The sequence below is a fragment of the Pan paniscus genome, chromosome 1 (genome assembly GCF_029289425.2).
Source record: "Pan paniscus chromosome 1, NHGRI_mPanPan1-v2.0_pri, whole genome shotgun sequence".
NCBI classification, from domain to species: Eukaryota; Metazoa; Chordata; class Mammalia; order Primates; family Hominidae; genus Pan; species Pan paniscus.
Window position 1 is genome coordinate 138,402,270 of NC_073249.2, and position 13,159 is coordinate 138,415,428.

Here is a 13,159-nt window from a genome sequence, read left to right on the forward strand (position 1 = left end):
GCTGATTAATCACCCTCAGCCTTTCATTATCTTTCTCCAAAAGCACTGATTGCCCCAAGAAATAGCCTTCACTGTCCTTACACTTGCCATCTCTCCCATATTTCTCAAGTGCAGGAGACATTACACCTACCAGTCATTTTCTTCCAATGGATTACAATTCAGTTCTCCAGTGGTGGCAACTTTAACAGTAGTACCACTGACACATGTCAGGGGCTATTTGTGCTCCATCTACCATAAGTGATCAACACCAACTGGTCAGTTGGCAATTTGGCTCTATAATCCCATTTAAGAAACTTCTTTCTTGTCCCATGAGAATAATGTCTATGACAGAGTGAGGAAGCAGGAGTGGGCAGTCAGTTTGGGTTCAGGGGCTGGGATGGTCTATGCATGAGGGGGGCACAGTTGGCTCCACAATGAGGCTTGGACTTTGCACCCATGCATAGATTAGTCATTGGATGTAGGTTGCTCCTGGGGTGGGAGCATGACCTTGGGTGAGGTGGTCTCTAGGTGATGTACTACAGTGTTCACTATGACAGCCTTTCATTTTCTACACAGTGTCCTTCTCTACCTTCCTCCTCTTAACAATTAGGATGGGTACAAGAATAAAGCAGATGACTAATAAGTTGCCATGTTGACTCCCCTTTGAAAACTATCCTGAAAAGTTAAAAATATGCCAGTCTAAGTTGTTTCCTTGTAATGTAAATACCCTAAGTGCTTACGGGCAATTGGATCTGCCAATCGATTTTATAGGCTTTGCAAATGTGAGGTGCTAAAAAAACTATTTGTTGTATAATTAAATGAACAAATAACCAAGTGCCTACTGTATATCTGTGGTAAAGCATTCCTTTAACCACAATGATTGGTTAAGAGCTGAAATTAGATTCAGAAATCACCCAAGTGAAGTTATATGATCTTTAACTCTTCCTTGGGTAGAATGGAAACAGAAAGAGAACTGCATTCAGACTCATTAGGCCTGGATACATGTTTTGACCGTGTTATTCATTATTCACAGGCTGTGGGAACTTGAGCAAATTACTTAACTTCCATGAGCTTTAGTCCCTTTATCTATATATTTAGTATAATACCTGTCCTGTTTTCCTTACAGTGTTCTTATGAGAATTAACATGAAATATTAGTAGCTAAAACATTAAAAGCTACAGAACATTATAACTTATGGGTGTTTATTATTATTATTACTACTACTAATATTGGTAATTCCCTTGCCTGTTGTAAGAAGCAGGAATGAGTCAGGGAACACAGAAATGGCCAAAATTTAAAGAAGGAGAATAGGAAGCTTGCACAAATAACTTCAAACTATGAATTATAAAAAATTAGCATGCAAATGGATGTTCCTAGCAGATGGTTTTGGGGCCATTTGTTATGTCTTAGGTTTTTTAGTGGGAGTAACATAAAAGAATGACTAAATATTTGATTATTCAGTTAAACATGTATTTGTAATATTCATCTTTGTATTAAATTGAATCTCTTGCAGCATTTTCTTTTATATCTTCTTTATCATTCACAACTTCTGCTTCTCCCAGGCATCATATAATGAGGCTCATTGTCAAAAGGGTGTTTATCTGGTGTTGATTTTTATCAATCTCCGTTAATTGTTCAGAGATGAGTGCTCCATGAATGTGTTATGTTACATTATTTCTTTAAACCATACCATTAAGATTATGGATTTGGGTATCAATGAACATAAATACCTTCATTGAAGGAACTGTTTTATATCCTCACACAAAGACCTTATGTTATGCAATAGCAAGTAATAATAAAAGTCATTGTTTCAAAAATACATTTTTTGACCCTGAAGCATGAATGGTTTTTGATTGGTCAGTATTCCACATGTTCTCTTGTGAAGGTTCAAATCCAACTTGTTTAAACTGCTACTTGTGTGATGGAACTATAAATAAAATAATATATATTTAATATATTATGTATACATATAATGTATACACTATATACTGCATGCCAAACCATTGATATGCAGTATATGTATACATAGTCACATATACATAAAGATATATATATATTTAAATAAATTATTCATTGCTGTGTGTCTGGATTACCAAAGGTAGAATTCTAGAGTCACCTTTTTCATCCTTGCCCTTGTTTTCCTGTCTTGTTTTGAGACACAGAAATCAGGTAGGAGAACAGAGCAGTTCAGTTTGTGTTAGAAGTTGACAAACTTGCTTCAGCCACCAGAATACATTAGCAACATGTCTATTTTCTTGATTTGATTTCCATCAACCTAAAACATTCCCTGAAAAAGAAATGTGTTCAGCCGGGCGCGGTGGCTCACGCCAGTAATCCCAGCACTTTGGGAGGCCGAGGCGGATGGATCACAAGGTCAGGAGATCGAGACCATCCTGGCTAACATGGTGAAACCCCGTCTCTACTAAAAAATACAAAAAATTAGCTGGGCGTGGTGGCACGCACCTTTAGTCCCAGCTACTCGGGAGGCTGAGGCAGGAGAATGGTGTGAACCCCAGAGGCGGAGCTTGCAGTGAGCCGAGATTGTGCCACTGCACTCCAGCCTGGGCGACAGAGCGAGACTCCGTCTCAAAACAAACAAACAAAAAAAAGTGTTCAGCGCAACTCAGGTTCATCACCTACCATGGATGCAATCAGCATGGGCTACTTAAAAACAGGAAATAAATGTTCCTATCCCTGGGATCTCAAAGCCTAGTAAATGACTAATAAATAACTACAAAAGAAGGCAGGCAGAAGGCAGGCCTCCTTAGAGCCTCAGGAGGGGTTTCAACTAGTTGATGGAATCAGGTAGAAGAAGATATTAATTTATACTGTGTGGGGTAGGGGTGAGGCGTGGGAAAACATCTTGTGGTAGAGTTTAGGATAAACCTAGATGGGCATCCTTAACCATTATTGTGTCTAATAAACTGTTCTCAAAATAATGTTTGGAATGTATAAAATAAAAGAGAAAGGATTATAATTGAAACCAATTGTATCAAAATAGCTCTTGAAATATAAAAAAATTGTGATATAATAATAAGTACACTTCTTTATTAAGGCATTAAATAAAAAATTTCATTTGCAGGTGTAATAACTATTGTAATTTTAAAGTAGTAATGAGCATAAATAATAATTCAAGATATCTGTAATGACTATAATGTGATATGGATATATCTGTGATTTCTATTTGTGACAAAGTCTTATGTACTTCTAATATTTTCAATGTTTGTTGCCTAGATTCACAATAAAAGGAAATACTACAGTTCAGTTAGGAGTTAGCGAAAATGGAAATGTAATTTTTCTCCCATTTAAATCACAAATCTCTTAATTTTACCTCTGGACCCTTGGGGGTCTATGGAGTACAGGTTAAGAACCACTCGCCTAGAGGACGAATAGGACATTGATAGGGAAATGGAGAAGAAGTGTGAGAGGGGTTCTACCAGTATAGAACAACGTTGTTGAGGATGGGGCAGCAAAGGGCGTGTTTGAGGAGTAGAGAGGTATGTCTAGAGGGTGTGTGAATGGAGTGTGCACTGTGTGGGGCAGTATGAAAAAATGGTGGATGCATAGGAAAAGGAGAGATCATGGGGCTCTCTCAGAGGCCTTGGCATGCCAGAAGGAGGAACTGCACCAGTGAAGAGCCATCAGTGTTGTCTTTGAGCAGGAAACCGACATAAATATGTTGTTGTTTTAGGAAAGTTATTTGCAGCATAATGGGAGTTGTGTTGAAAAGGCTTGAAGCGGGAAGCCTCTTAGCAGCTTATTACATTGGTCAGGAGAAATATATTGAGAACTTGAACTAATTCAGTAGAAGTGGAAAAGAGAAGAGGTAAGCAAAAGACCATCGATAGGCAGACTGAAAGGATTTGGCAACAGGAGAATAGGGTGGGGGATGCAAAAGTAGGGAGAAAAGCTGATTCTAAGTGCTTAACTTGTCATACAGGGATGATGGTGAAGCAATGAACCAATACAGAGAACACAGCAAGAAGGGTAAATTTGTGACAGAGGAGTAATAAATTCTTTTTGGGTATATTGAAAGTTGAGGCATTCATGAACTTTTCATGTGGAAATGTTCAGCAGGCAGTGAAAGTGAATCTAGAATCTGGACAAAAGTTCAAGAATGGAAATGCAGATTTGGTAATCATAATGAGAACAGCTGAAATCAAGGGAGTGAAAGAAATTGCCAAAGAAGGGCAAAGGTGCTGAAGACTGAATGTTGTTTGACTTCTCGGCTGTGCAAAATGTTTCAAGAACTGCTTGGCAATTTTGCACATTTAGTCCTTGTTTCTTTAGTTGCATGAAGTGAATAATGTGCCTATTATGTTTCTGATACTCTGCTTTTTCAAAGATCAATAAGATATTGGCCTGCTTTCAAGGAATTAATATTTTGAGTAGAGAAGCTGACATATGAACAAATAAATATAATTAAACACAATAATAGAATTAGGTACAAGTAGAGAATGATACAGAGAAGGGCAGGATTAACTTCAACTGGGGTGGGAGTAAGGAAGGCTTCCTAGAGAAGGTGACCACTGATTTGGGTTTTGAGAGTTGAATAGTAGTTTGCCAAGTGGGAAAGGTGTTTTAATTAGTGGGGATGAACTGTGCAAAAGACTGGTATATCCAGTGAACTGCTTTCCTTCTGTTTCTTGTGACTAATCCCCAACTTGTGTTATACAAGATTTAAATGTTTGCAAGATCTGAAATCCTTTCTCTCTGTGAGTAGCGCCTCTCCTCATCTTAATGTTAAACAAGACCCCTCAAATTTGGCCATGCAACTATTTTGTGCTTGATCTCATCTTTTAAGTTGAAGTTTAACTTCATTTTTTCTGGTTTTGTTCTTTCAAAAATGAAGATAATTCTGTAATCATCCTCTGTTGAAAATAAAGGTCTACAAAGTGTCCGGTAAGTACAACATTAAAAATAATGACATGTTTAATGGAACATAATTTATCCAAAGTTCTCTGTTTGCTAGCCCTTTTTTTGCCTCTGGATTATGTTCATAATAATATGTATTCTTTCATGGAAATTAAGGCTTGTTGGGGCTCATGTTTTCAACTGCAGCATGTCAGCATTGTTCATGTTATGTCCCAGCTGGTTGAAATTAGCTTCATAGTAGAGCCATTATGAAGTTTTTGTTAAATAGATATATAATTTTTAAATATGAAAAATCTCAATGTCATGAAAATTAATTTTTAAAATTTTTCCTACTTTATATCTTTATGGTATTGTATCAAGACAGGATTTTCTCCTCCACCTTTTTTTTGGGGGGCCAGGGTTCTAACTGTACTCTCTGGAGTTCTGGCACATACCTATCAAGGAAGACAGAAAAGATTCTTTGGAAAAATAAAGAAATCAGAACAACTCTGTAAGCATATCAATAGAGTCTGCTTGAATATGCAATCAGACAAAAGAAATATTTGTCTTTTACATATTTAATTTTGAGTTGGATGAGGAATGATCATTTTCCTTTATTTTCTCAGTTACCCTGGAGCTGTACAAGTCACACACAGCTCCATTGGAGAGAAAACTGGATGGAACCATTTGACTGAAAATCCATGTCAAAAGGCCAACAAGAAAGAGCTGAGACACTGCAGAAAGAGCAGGAATAAATAAGAGGTGAAGACAGACAGAGACCAGACAAGGAGGACTCAATTACAGACTGACAGAAGACTCAAGGAAGAAAATGAAGGTTTGTAACTTCTAGACTTCTTGTATAGGCTTGTCTATCTAAAAAGATACATAAATCATATATATTAGCATATATCAGGCATTTATCTGTTCAGCGGAGACCAATTCACAAAAATGCCAATACTCCATGCTTACAAGGTTCTGAAGAGTAGAATAAATATCTATTTAGGGAAAAAATTCTATTGCATTTTGTGCTGTCTTATACATATTATAGAGCTTGGGGGAAGTGGAAACAACCTTCTTCTGGAAACCTTCTTTTTACAAATGCAAGGATGGCCTGGAAATGGACCTAAGGTCCTTATGGAGCCACTTTGTCTAAAATGCTAAAGAAGTGGCTCTCACATTGATCCACATAACTAGAACCAGCTGAAGTCTGGTTTAGCCTATTATGGCCTTCTGACTTGAATTAATTGATCAAATAATTAAACATTTATTAAATTATGCAGCATCCTCTATGTCCCATGTCCTGTGTAGGGGCTTAGGAAACAAGGATGAGGATAAACACCCTTTCCTTGAGAGGCTGAGGAGCATTAAATGTGAAAAAACACCTGCAGAAAAATAAAAATAAAAAAACTATCCTTCCACCCACTGCAAAAAAGAAGAAAAAAGGCAATCAAGTGATTGTTTTGGAGTTGATGCATTACTGGTGATTGAATTTTTATGAGTGTGATGTGTAGCTACAAAAGGCCCAGATACGTAAAAAAAAAAATTCCAATATGAATCTTCCTGAGGCCTAGACTTGGCTTATATCTTCTCTCTGGTTCCTAAATTTTATTTAACAACTTTTTCTCAGCCTGTTGAATTTCCCACATGAAGACCCCTTCAATCCACAGTTCAGGCTGTCAGGAGTCTAATCTTCCTGGAAGACAGTGACAGCCACAAATTCAGGTTGAATCTTTTATTCCCCCCTACACAGACCAATGCCACTGGAAAGAACTATATTTACCTTAACTCGTTGGCAGGGATAGTAGTGAATGTATGTACTCTTTGGACCTTTATTTCCAGGCCCAGAATTGGACTCTCTATATCCAGTTACTCCTCTTTCTAATCTGTTCCTTCCACTCCCATGGTCTTCTTAAAGCATAGATCTGATTGGGTAATTCATAGGGAAATGATCTAGTCCTTAGCTTGGTCTCTGTGCTCTCTACCATTTATCTCTATCCTATCTTTACAGCTTCATCTTCTAGTCCAGCGGCTACTATGGGATACTTGTGTTTTCTAGAAATACTGAACTGAACGCTTTCATGATCTTTGCATTTGCTGTTTCTGTTCCCTTCACTTTTTTTTTTTTTTTTTTGAGACTGGGTCTCACTATGTCATGCAGGCTGGAGTGCAGTGGTATTATCATAGCTCACTGTAACCTCAACTCTTGAGCTCAAGCTATCAGCCTTCCAAGTAACTAGGATTACAAGGCATGTGACACCATGCCCGGTTAATTTAAAATTTTTTTTTTTTTTTTTTTGTGGAGATGATAGGGGTCTCACTATGTTGCTCAGTCTGGCTCAAACTCCTGGCCTCAAGCAATTCTCCTGTCTCAGCCTCCCAAAGTGTTGAGATTATAGGTGTGAGCTACTGTGCCTGGCTTTTTCTTCCTAGACAATTAAATATCTCAGGCTGTTAAAATCCTGCTCATCTTTGAAAACCTGATTTAAATATCACAAATACTCTAGAAGAGCCTTCAGAGTGTCCTTTCTTGGTATTAATAATTTTTGTCTCTGGGCTTTCACAGAACTTTACTAATATCTCCTATAGCACTAAGGTTATAGGCATTAAACTAAATGGTATAAATCACAGTATTTGGCATAATGAAAGAGTTAAATAAATATTAGCTATTCGTTTTACTTACCACATTGTGCCTAAGATAAAATTTCTATATACGTGTAAGTAATGTATCAGTAAGTCCTCCACTGATCTATAAGTTCTTTAAGAATAAGAGAAGATAATAACTTACCCCTTTTAGTGCCTAAAATCTTAGATTTGTGCTTTTTACCTTGAAGAAGCACAGAAAGCACTTGTCGAAACACTGGTTGAATGAATCTGTTACTAGAATTTAGAGAAAGAAATATAGAACAGAGCAGCTTTTCACCCTGATATGTGCTAAGGCATTCTGTTGGGCTTCATATACTTTACCTCATTCAATCCCCACAACTACCCTGTGAAACATATATTGATCTTGCTCTATGAGGAAATTGAGACTCAAGGAATTTAAATAATATACCACAAGTAAGCAACTAGAAAGAATCAAAGCCAGAATTCAAAGCTATTGCATTTCTGACTCCAACTCCTAGGCTCTTGCTCCCATAATATTTTGACACTAAGTGACATCATGTTGTCCCCAAGGGGGCTAGTATGTGGACACCACAATGACTCCTAGCAAATATTACTAATACAGTTCTCAGAGATATTTCAAACGTTTAAAAAAGTCATCATTTCTTCTTCTTCTTTTTTTTTTTTTGAGATGGAGTCTCACTCTTTCGCCCACAAGAGTGCAGTGGTGCCATCTCCTCTCTGCAACCTCCGCCTCCTGGGTTCAAGCGATTCTCCTGCCTCAGCCTCCCAAGTAGCTGGGATTACAGGCATGTGCCACCATGCCTGGCTAATTTTTTTTTTTTTTTTTTTTTGTATTTTTAGTAGAGACAGGGTTTCACCATGTTGGCTAGGCTGGTCTCGAACTGCTGACCTCAGGTGATCCGACTACCTTTGCCTCCCAAAGTGCTGGGATTATAGGCGTGAGCCACCACACCCAGCAAAAAAGTCATCATTTCAATTCAAAGTTAGATTTCTAGTTTGTTTTCGCTTTTTTCCCAAAGGTGTCTCCAGCCCCTTCAAGTTATGCCTTTGGGATGGGCCATAAAACCGCATTACAATTGTAAGTTCGCATGGGAGTAAATAAAACTTTTACACAGTAATATGAATGAGTGTGTTGTCAAGAGGATCCTAGGTGTGTATAAATCCTTTAATTACAATTTCTAGTGCTAATGTTTATCCTTTAATTAGAGGTGTGTAGTAGGCTTCTTTGTGGGGGCAGAGGAGGAAACTGGAACCATATGGTTGCTGCCTCATTTTCATCTGAGCCCTTCCAGGGATTGTAAACCTTAAAATGGCATTGGAACCCAGCACTTTCGAATCTGCTAAGAAAGGTGGAAACAGTAAGTCTTTGTGCAAAGGCTGAATATACATAAGGGAAGTGTAGCCCTAAACCTGTTTGCTCCCACATGTCTTTGCCCCGTTTTGCTTTGACTAATTATATAATCTGCAACATAATAGAACCAAGTGATTTTACCTGTCTTGCTGATTACATGGTTTGGAGTAGCCTTTTGGTATGAGGCAGCTTTTAATTTGCTTTAGATTTGGAACTATAAACAATAGGACTTCCCTGAAAGAGAAAACTATTGAGAAGACCAGAAAGAGAGAGGGGCAGAAAGAAGAGGATTTGATCTTGGTAAGGTAAAAACAGCTCAAGCTCTGGGTAGGAATTTTCATTTGCTACTTACCGACTCTGTGCTTGGCAAGGTTCAAACCTCTCCGAAATTCAGTTTCATCATCTACAAAAGGGGGATAATGACCCCTTCCTTGCCAGGCAATAATGAGATTTAGAGATAATGTGTATGAAGTGCCTGGCATCTTGGAAGCCCATGAAAAATGTCTGATATAGTTATTACAGGTTTTTTTTTTTTTTTTTTTTATTGAAAGGGCTCATCTTTCAGGACTGTAAGCAATCCTGAAAAGAACCAGGATTCAGGACAAATATGATTACTGCTGATGATAACTTTCTTGGTGCCTTTTTCTTATTTCCTTGCCCTTTTCATGTCCCTTGTTTTCCTCTGATTAAATTAATGTTCCAAACTCACCCTTATCAGCATCTTTTTTTTTTTTATACTTGTAGAATAGTCAAAATAAACTGGAGGGGTTGATCAGACCAAATAATTACAAACAGGCTTTGTTTAGAGGTCAAAAATTGCCTCTTCCCTTTTCCCTGACTACTTTCCTCCTTCTGGTCTTTTCTCTCCCTACATGTCAGTAATAAAATGTATTGTTAGACAGATCAACTGATGCATCACCTTGACACTTTGGTGAGTGAAGACATAGATTTGGATAATAGACATACCTGAAATGTTTTCCTGGGGGTGTCCAGTTCTCTTATTTACACAGCAACTGTTATCCCAGAAAACAACTGGTATATACCTCCTCCAAACTAGTACAGTTCTTACAGAAGTGGACTAAGGAAGTATTTTCCTAAGGGATTCATTAGATTTTGATTAACCTCCAATACATTTGTTCTAAACAACATGGAGGATTTCCCTCAAGCCAGGCTGGGGTTGCCAGCTGTGACAGAGATGGACATTTAATTTGTTTGTGGTTGGGTTGTCAAGGCTGGACATTTGTTATTTGAGATTTCTACTTTACTCCTTTCCCCCAAATGTGCTTCTAACAAGAGAAATCTTTAAAATGAAGCAGATTAAAAATCGATGATGTAGAGTGTGTACTGGATTGGTTTCTATTTTATTTTACTTAGGGAAATCATAATTTTGGGGCCAGTGATTAAAATTCCTGGCTATGTAAGGGCAAAGCTCACACCGCTCACAAAACACCCCAGTAATCTCATCCCATTTCTTAGGGAAGATTTAATAGCAGGCCTGTTCAGTGAGGCACATACAAGTTCATTACCTTTATAAAACACTCTACAGGAATTTTACTAGTGTCCAAGGCAGTGCTGTTAATGGTTTCCATCCACACATTTCTATAAAAGAACAAAAGACAGCTTGTGTTAACCTTAATTTCTTGGTCTTTTTTGCTTCCTTGATAATTTTCTAAATTCAAACATTTATACGGAATCTTCCAATCATTTGTATTAGTTAGCAACCTGCTACTATTGCAATATTTCACTGTCCTTGTGGTAAGAGTTGTTGTAAGACTGTATTGTCTAAACTGGAGCGGCTGCCTCATACTTAGCTTCATGTCACATTTCAGCTGAGACACAGGAACAGTTTCTGACTTATGCTGCTGCATACGAGGGTAAACTGAAGTTTATGTTACTCAAATATAATTTCTCAAGGCCAAATTGGGCAGCAGCAATGCTGGGTGTTTGTTTTAGTGTTTTCTCTGGCCTTCAGTTTAGGTCTTTGGTAATCGCATGTCAGATATCAAGTGAAGTATTGCAGTTGAAATTTTCATATACTTTTCAGAAGTTAGACTATGTCTTAATGATCTTTTAAATTTGTGATTTTGGGCTGGGCACTGTGGCTCACGCCAGAACTTTGGGAGGCCGAGGCGGGCGGATCACGAGGTCAGGAGATTGAGACCATCCTGGCTAACATGATGAAACCCCGTCTCCACTAAAAAATACAAAAAAAAAAATTAGCCAGGCGTGGTGGCAGGCGCCTGTAGTCCCAGCTACTCGGGAGGCTGAGGCAGGAGAATGGCGTGAACCCGGGAGGCGGAGCTTGCAGTGAGCCGAGATCGCGCCACTGTACTCCAGCCTGGGCGACAGAGCGAGACTCTGTCTCAAAATAAATAAATAAAACATATAAATAAATAAATTTGTGATTTTGAAACCCTTTTGGTGGACCCAATGTGCTCTGGGACTTAAAATTGTTATTCCCTTTCATTCCCTGCTGCCATGGCTTCTGTCTGCTTTGGTTCTGAGCTCTGTGTTGAGACATTTTAAATTGTAATACTTCTTTTTTAATTTCGGTTCTCAGATTAGGTTGGTCTAGTTAGGATGAAGGTATTATATTAAATCAATACAATTTTGATCTTGTTTTTTTGGCTAAGTCTGTGTGAATACTCACGTAGAATATAAATGACCAGTATTTGACTCCATCACCAATCGAGTGCCCACAGGGTCCATTCGATTTGCACTATGTGCTCTAGGGTCTAAAGAATCCAGTTTGGTTCCAGTTCCAGTCTTCAAGAAGAGGGAAGACTGACCAAGTTAGCAGAAGTGTGAGAAATTATGAGCATGCATCACAAAAAACATCCGTTGACACACTAAAATGAGCACATGAGGTTATTACAGTGACACCTTGTGCATTTGTTTCTTCACAAGCCATTGTTGCTAATGATGTGGTAGAAGGAGCACTGTACCTGGAGAAGGAATATTCTAGCTGTGGCTTTTTCATTAACTTGCTGTGTGAACTTATACAAGTCATTTAATTTTTTAAAAACTGAGGTTAGATATCTGTCAATGAGCAAGTTTTACTGGGTGATTTCAAACGTTCTTTCTAGCTCTAAAAAAAATCCTATGATTCTCATAAAGTTTTATGTGATTGTGACATTTCATTTGGCACCTAATTCTGTACAGATGTCTTAACTCGGAGTATTTTGGTTCTTATAGATTTAATACATGGAATTTATCATTCTATTAATGTACCTTGGAGTGAAAAGCATGTCTGTGTATACAGCTGCTGTCACATTTATAATATGTATTATATCTTTTTAATGTACATCATGAGAAATGCCAGTGGACCTAAATGAAATATTACTATTGTTGCATTCATTTTTATGAACTCTGTCAGGCTAAATGAATTAAATAAGGAACAACATGTGCTACAAAAACTACATTTACCATATACTCAGGTGTCTGTGTACTGCATAAACACAGATATCGAATATGTTTTGGGTTTTCTTTACCAAGAGCCAGAAAGTTTCTAACTTAAAGATAAATTGAAAATCAAATGGACGTTTTGATTTTTAAACATAAGGCTGAGCTATTGTTACAGCACCTATTGTCTTTGGCAGACAGCACAGCTGGGGACTTTGTAGTTCCTTTTGTCCTATACCTGGTGATTGAGCAGGTGAGAGGGAGGTGAGTTGGATGTGAGAGGCACAGATTATAAGAATATGAATAACGGTGGGAATGATGAACTGAGGATCAAGAAACCTGTGGGGACTCCTGAGGGTAGACATACTAGGGATCTTTGATCTCCAGCTCTGCATATATTTCAGAACACTTTACATCTTCCTTCTCTCTGTCCTTTTTTCTGCCAGCTGTCTGGACAACTTCTCATCTTACTTCTCTATAAAGGCATTACGATCTTTTTTGGAAATCTCACTTTAGCCTGAATGTTTCCAGATTTGAATAGTAAATTCGCCCTGGGAACAGTTCTACCTTGACATTTTTGCACATGAAGAATATAAAAGGATTTGGGAGGCAAGGGCTGGAGAATAGGACATGGGCTTCCAATTTGGGAGGAGATACTTAAAGTTCAGGTTAGCAGTTCTTGCTGTAGGCTGTCATTTAAAAAAATGACTTAGGGATGTCGGAATGTTTTTGTTTTGTTTTGCTTTTTAACTTTTTAAAAAATTGCAAAATAATCTACATAGAATAAAGTGCACAAATCTTAAGTGTACAGCTCTGTGATTATACACACACACACTTATACACGCACATTGATATGGTTAGGCTTTGTGTTCCCACCCAAATTTCATCTTGAATTGTAATTCCCATAATCCCCCTAATCCCCAGGTGTCAAGGAAGAGACCAGGTGGA